The following is a 6,808-nucleotide window of genomic DNA, read 5'->3' on the forward strand; positions in this document are numbered from 1 at the left end:
GACGTATTAAAATGAGCTTGACTGTTCAATATTTTTAATTTTGCAATAAAGTTTTCGTTTAATTTGCGTAAGCTTGATGCGCACCGGTGATCAGGAAAGGGTTGGTGTATTCCATTTTCACTTTATTCATCTTCTTTCACTTTATTCATCTTCACGAAATGCAAACTGTTACTAACACTTCTGGAGAAGTGCAATCGTATTTATATACGAAAACAGATATTATAGGTAACCCAGTTGTTATTGGTTGCGTACTTAACAAACAGTTATTATTAGTAAACAAGTAGGTAGTGTTGCACGACAAACATATTTTTTTCATAAAACATTCGGCAAGGGGGAACGTGTTGGTAGGCTGAGGTACATCGCTTGAGTTATTTATCCAATCGTTTTGTTGTCAAAGAATAAATTATATATTTTTGATCAAGCATTCTAATGAACGTATGATTTTTGCTGGAGAACCACGGACAAATTAGAAAAAACGTGTATTTTCCTAAATATTAATAATTTTTCGTGCTTAAATTCAATATATCTCGAAAACCGATGCCTTTAAAATGTTAACTACCAAGAGCTTTTTGATGCAAAATGACTCTCTGCATCTTTTAAAATCATCAGAATACAAATATTTTGAAAAATGTTTAAATTAGAATTTATATAAAAAAATTAACCTATTATAAAAAAATATTTTTCATTTCTCCATCCTGGACTTTTTTTAAAGTTGTGTATTAGCGTCAAGTTTCTTTGAAAAAAAATAAAAAACTCAACTCTCTTTTTAAATTGAAATTTAATGTTTCTTTTTAATTTTTTTGGTCAAAAAAAATTTTTTTTGTACAGTGTATATTTTTGTCGTGATGCATTTTTAATTCCCAACAACTCATTCTCAGACAGTTTTTCCATACAACCAACGGTTTCTGGGCTACAATGCTTCAAATAAAACCTATGAAAAAAGGCATACGCCCTTTTAGAATGTAACTCATGGGTGTAAAAAATCTCTCCATCTGTGAAAAATGCTCCATCTGTGAAAAATTGCTAAGCCAGATACGTGTGCAAAGTTTCATTCAAATCAAAAATGGTCAGTATTCGACCATAGGTCATTTGGCGCGATCTTGCTCAGTTATAATATTCTGTCGACCTTGCTTGGGAAACAAGAAAATCCATCGGCAACTAACCGATTTATTAGCATTTGACATTAACATATTTTTCACTTCTTCCGGTTTTAGATTTTCATTTTACATCCCTATGTAGCCGTGTATTTAGCCGAACTTCCTGATAGGCGTAATTCTACGTCAGAAACGAGTAAATACAGAAAACCACGAGAAAAAAACGCGTAAGTTCCGAAATCCGGGTAACAAAAAACCGCATAAATTCTAAAACACGTGTAACAAAACTGCGTAAACTGCGAAATCCGCGTAAAAAACGGGTGAATTCTGAACTCGCAGCTTCGTGCCACCTCGGTTCCTTGTCATTGTTTATCATCTTCGCTGCCTGATTTATAAAAAACAAAAATATTATGCCCAACCTAAGCTCTCTAGGAACATGTTTACACTTGAACTGCATACGCAGATATAAAATATCTGAACTTAATATTTAATTTATTGAATGACGCTTTCATTGTTAATCACCAAACGTGGGATATATTTTTCAATAGCACTCGTGCGAAATGGATGTTGCAAATCCGGGTCATACAACTCATATTTAGAATATGAAATATTATGATGAGACATTTTTTTAATACACCCTTTATCAAAACGACATTGCTGCCAATAGAAAGTTTGACAGTTCACACTCGTTTATGATGACGTTGTGTATGTCTTTGCTTTTATCTTCAGTTGAATGAAGTATTTTTGTTCGCAGCTAGGTATTTTACATTTTTATCAGTTCAAGGGAGTGAAAATCCAAGCAGCAAAAGAATATGCTGATGCTGACAAGAATTCTGATAGATCAAACCTAAACTTTTAGCAAAATCGTCAATAAAGACACAGAGGTAAGCTTTAAAAAATCGCTGTTGCGGTGATAAAACTGTGTTGTTAATACTAAGTAATTTATCATCTTTTATGTTGTAGACTGTTAGTAACTCATCCAAACCAACTGATCAGAATGTTTTTTCGTTATCAGCAGAATCTATCAAGCGTCAGGTTAATTCGAAATGAACATGGATATGTTGGATGTGGTTTAATATAGGACTGGTTTTGATTATTTTTATCTGTGAGTATTCATTGATTCTTTTTGATAATTGAGACTAAAGAATTTTCTTAAAATTTCCAACTATAGCCAACTTTCTCTTAACCGTTTTAGTGTACCACAACTGTTCATGATGGCCTCATCGGGAACATCTTGGAATCAAGCTTCAAGTGTGGTTATAACTAAGAACTTTTGTTTTATTTCTTTTGAGTCCCTTGTTATTATATTGTAAAACAAAAACTAGAAAAGAGTAAATATATTTTTTGAAATTCCACGGGTAGTAACGATAAATTCATTGAAAGGAAGCACTTTCTTGGTTTAAATTTATAGTCTAGAGAAAGACACAGTGTGGATCTGAATGCAGTAGAACGGACCCGTTACTTGCCATTATTGGCCGGACCACCCACACCTCCGGAATGACCCAGTTGACGATTTGCGTCACAGGTTCTGCATTGGTTGCAAGTTTGTGCGTTGATTCGCAATTTCATGCTGCCACCTTGTTCATTTGAGAAGAGTTTGTAAACACCAGCAGGGCTAAACCGTGCTTGCAGACCGTCGTATCGAATCTGAATTATTCTTCACTGATACAGTGTCGTTTCTTAAAGTAAATCACCTTGGGATTTGTTCCGATAAGCGTTGCGGATGATTAAGTGAATTCAACACAAACTAACCGGTGTTACTTATATGAGAGAATACGCCTCATCCGATTAACCTATCTTATCCTAAAATTAATTGAACGAGAATATGTTAGCTTCGTTGCACGCATATCTTTTTTTATAGGATTTCGTGTAAGTATCAATAAGTTTTACAAGTTTGACTGCCGTCATTTGATATTGTAGAGCTTATACTTCTAGTTGCTAATATGCGTGATTTCTAGTTTTTATATTAATCATTGAGAACGGTAAGATGCCAGCTTTAAATAGTAACATTTGCCGGCTGGTTGTACTGGAAAGCGTGGCTAAATGGACGAAATCGACGAACAGCATTCGGGATAAGCAAGGCCAAGTAAGCGCCTAGTGTTTGAGAGCACCTCTTCGATTGAGAGCCGTAAGCCAGAAGGCAGGTATAAAAGCGAATTTGCGCGGCCGAGGCAACACAACGAAGCAATCACGAATCAATCAATACCTAAATAAAACGCTACAAAGCACGTAGTAGTTATATATCGGTGATTGATATAAAATTTTGCCACCGTTTTTTATTCATTGAAAATAATAATAATTTGTATTTCGCCTTTAGTTACTCAACAAAATATTTGAAGTAAATAAATCAATCTAGCTTTCTATAGATATATGGAGGCATGCGGAAGTGATAAAATTGTGAACGTATAGATTGTTATTGTAATTGTAATTTATCGGACCACACCCTGGCAGACAAGCGTCCGCCCATCTACATTTACATGCTAGGTGAGGACCTACAAGCCTATCCGTTATCTCAAGATTTTCAGGTGACTTGAGATATGCGCTAGACCGTATAGCGCACCGGTTTCTTCCACTAGTAGGCGCAGGCTTTTAACCCGTCCCGCTAGTTTCAGATGCATTACTTAGAGGGTAGGAGAAGGCAGAAAGTAAACGATAGAAGAGATATATTTAATTTGCTAAAATGGAATGACAAATTGAACAATATATTATGTTATCAATCATATAAATATATGACACATATATATCGGACTTATATACATATATATATATATATACATATATATATATATATATATATATATATATATATATATATATATATATATATATATATATATATATATATATATATATATATATATATATATATATATATATATATATATATATATATATATATATATATATATATATATATATATATATATATATATATACATATATATATATTGGGCAGAGCTGTATGCCACCACGGGTCGGTATTTGGCGATTACCGTAGGCCACGGAAGTGCTAACTGCAAGAACGCAGTCCCGGACCATCAGCGAGAGCTAGCCTAGGTTGTGGTGAGACTCAGGCATTGGGCCGCCGAATTCTCACAAAAGCCACATTATCCGGAAGCAGCTCTGACGGAGCGAATAGTGCCGCTCCCACCACCCAAATGCACTAATTCGCCCATTGGGATTGATGCCAGTAAGTTCCCAATTACGGTAACTGGTCGCAACGCCATATGTTAAGAGTCGGATTTCGTTTTCGTACCACGATTCTGGGCTGGCACCTGCGCCGAGCTCCCTTAGTAAGGTCGTGTGACAACGGCCTGAAACGGCGAGACAACAACCGGTGCAGGGGTCTCCGTCCCGTAAAACCTGGCAGGCCTTCCAGTACGTTCCAAATTCATTGCCCGGTGGGAACCGGGCAGGAGTGGGATCAGATGTCCTTTCCTGACTTGCGCCGGTCGGGGGTGTCATAGTTGCTCATAAGGCGCTATGGCAGCCGCCCCTAGCCATGGCCTCACTGCTTCGGCATAGACTACCATGGGACCAGATAGGCGACCACTCCAGTATGGATAAGGATAGCGGCTGGAAGGGGGACCCACTAAACAAAAATGGATTCAACTGAAAATAATCAACAATTGGGCGCAGATGGGTTGAAAAACCCGTTTGCACGAGGAGGCATCCAGAGGTCTCCGCCGAGAAAGGCGGAGATGGATGCAGTAAAGGACGCCTGCGAAGACGGCAAAGGCAGTACGCCTACCGGATCGACGCAAGACATCGCAGTGGCTGGTCCACTGTTGATAAAGGCGGTCGGAAGACAGCGAGACACGCTACCGAAGGTAGTAGCGCTGTCGGAGCAGCTCGATGCCATAATCGAGTTTGCGAAAAGTCGCACCAACACGACGAAGTACCTGAAGCAGGCTCTCTACATGCTTCGGTCCTCCGTCGATGCTGCGAAGAAGGAGCACGCCGAGCTCAAGGCAAGAGCGGTGGCTGCAGAGAAGAATGCAACGGAGGTGACCGGAAGGGCGACGAAGTCGGTCCAAACGGACACCTGCATGTTTGCAGCGGTTTGCGCCTCCGGGTCAGCCGCAAAAAGAGCAAGGCAGTCTCCGGGGGAAGCCCCCGAGAACAGCAAGAAACGGTTGGTTGTGCTAAGCCCGCGAGATAGCACACCAACGGCCTCCAAGTCCGCCGAAAAGTCTGCCGAAGTGGCAGCTACGGGAAACCTTTGGGTTACCGTGGGAGGAAGGAAGCGCCAAAAAGACAGCAAGCGCAACGACGAGAAGGCGACAGATCGTCCAAAAATGGGAAAGAAGGCGCGAAGCAGGGGCGACGCCCTCATACTCAAGACGGAGGGGTCCAAGTACTCCGAAGTCTTGAAGAAAATGAGAGGCGAAACCCAGCTCAAGGATCTGGGAGCGGATGTGCGGACCATCCGTCGTTCTCGCACCGGCGAGATGATCTTTGAGCTCCGTAAGGATGCTAAAAACAAGGGCGCTGCCTACAAGACGGTAGCCGAGCAGGTCCTCGGGAAAGATGTGCAAATTCGGGCACTCACCTCAGAGGTGACTCTCCAGCTCAAAAACCTGGATGAAATCACCGAGAGGTGCGATATTGCACAGGCCCTCAAGGAGAAGTGCGGAGTGGAAGTAGCCACTGAGGTAATTCGCCTCCGAAAGGGTCCAGCGGGGACCCAGGTGGCCACTTTCCGGCTTGCATCGGCCGATGCAACTCTGGCCCTGAAGACAGCCAAACTTAAGGTTGGCTGGTCAGTATGTCCCCTGAGCATACTCCAGCAGCCGGACGTTTGCTTCAGGTGTTTCGAGGGAGGACACAAGTCCTGGACCTGCAAGGGGCCCGATAGGAGCCAGTTATGTAGGCGTTGTGGTGGTGCTGGCCATAAAGCTAAAGACTGCGGGGAGCCTCCCAAGTGCTTGGTATGTACTGAAAACGGGACGCCAAGCACTTTATGGGAGGCCCACGGTGCCCAGCCGGTAAGGCGGCCACGAAACCACGGGCGTGAGGGTGACACAATTGAACCTGGTCCATTGCTATGCGGCACAGCAGCTGCTATACCAAGCAGCGTCTGAGTCGCGGTCGGACATCGCAATCGTATCGGACCCCTACTGCATTCCTCCCGGAAACGGTAATTGGGTTGCAGATAAGTCCAGTACGGCGGCCATATGCACGACCAGCCAGTTCCCGGTTCAGGAGGTTGTGTCAACCTCAAATGAAGGATACGCGGTTGCCAAGGTGGACGGAGTGTTCTACTGCAGTTGTTATGCTCCGCCGCGTTGGTCTATCGAAAGGTTCACCCAGATGGTCGATTTGTTATCTATGGAGCTGACGGGACTAACACCCTTAGTAGTGGCGGGCGACTTCAACGCTTGGGCTGTTGAGTGGGGAAGCCGCCGCACGAACCGGAGGGGTCAGATCTTGTTGGAAGCTTTGGCAAAGCTCAACCTAGATCTGGCCAACGTTGGAACCAAGTGTACATTCAGCAGAAATGGTGCGGAGTCGATCATTGACGTGACGTTCTCCAGCCCAGGACTGATCGTGAACTGGAGGGTAGACGATGGCTACACCTATAGTGACCACCAGTCGGTCTGCTATAGCGTAGTCCAGAACGTGAGGCGGCAGGCGACGGGTAGAGCCAATACTCCGACCGTCCGCGGGTGGAAGACATCGCATTTCGATGCCGAGGTATTTGCAGAAGCAAT

At 42.5% G+C, this 6,808-nt stretch overlaps 1 long non-coding RNA gene across 2 annotated transcripts; it reads left to right on the top strand.

The window, feature by feature from the left end:
• Positions 1-1,053: 1,053 nt before the first annotated feature.
• Positions 1,054-2,449, top strand: LOC129731745 (uncharacterized). Of its 2 annotated transcripts, none has more exons than XR_008729076.1 (3): positions 1,054-1,978; positions 2,058-2,199; positions 2,266-2,449. It is a non-coding gene; the product is annotated as an uncharacterized LOC129731745 (long non-coding RNA). The 2 variants fall into 2 exon arrangements; XR_008729075.1 differs by having other exon boundaries at positions 1,065-1,978; positions 2,290-2,449.
• Positions 2,450-6,808: the final 4,359 nt, after the last annotated feature.

The sequence above is a fragment of the Wyeomyia smithii genome, chromosome 3, assembly GCF_029784165.1.
Source record: "Wyeomyia smithii strain HCP4-BCI-WySm-NY-G18 chromosome 3, ASM2978416v1, whole genome shotgun sequence".
NCBI lineage: Eukaryota > Metazoa > Arthropoda > Insecta > Diptera > Culicidae > Wyeomyia > Wyeomyia smithii.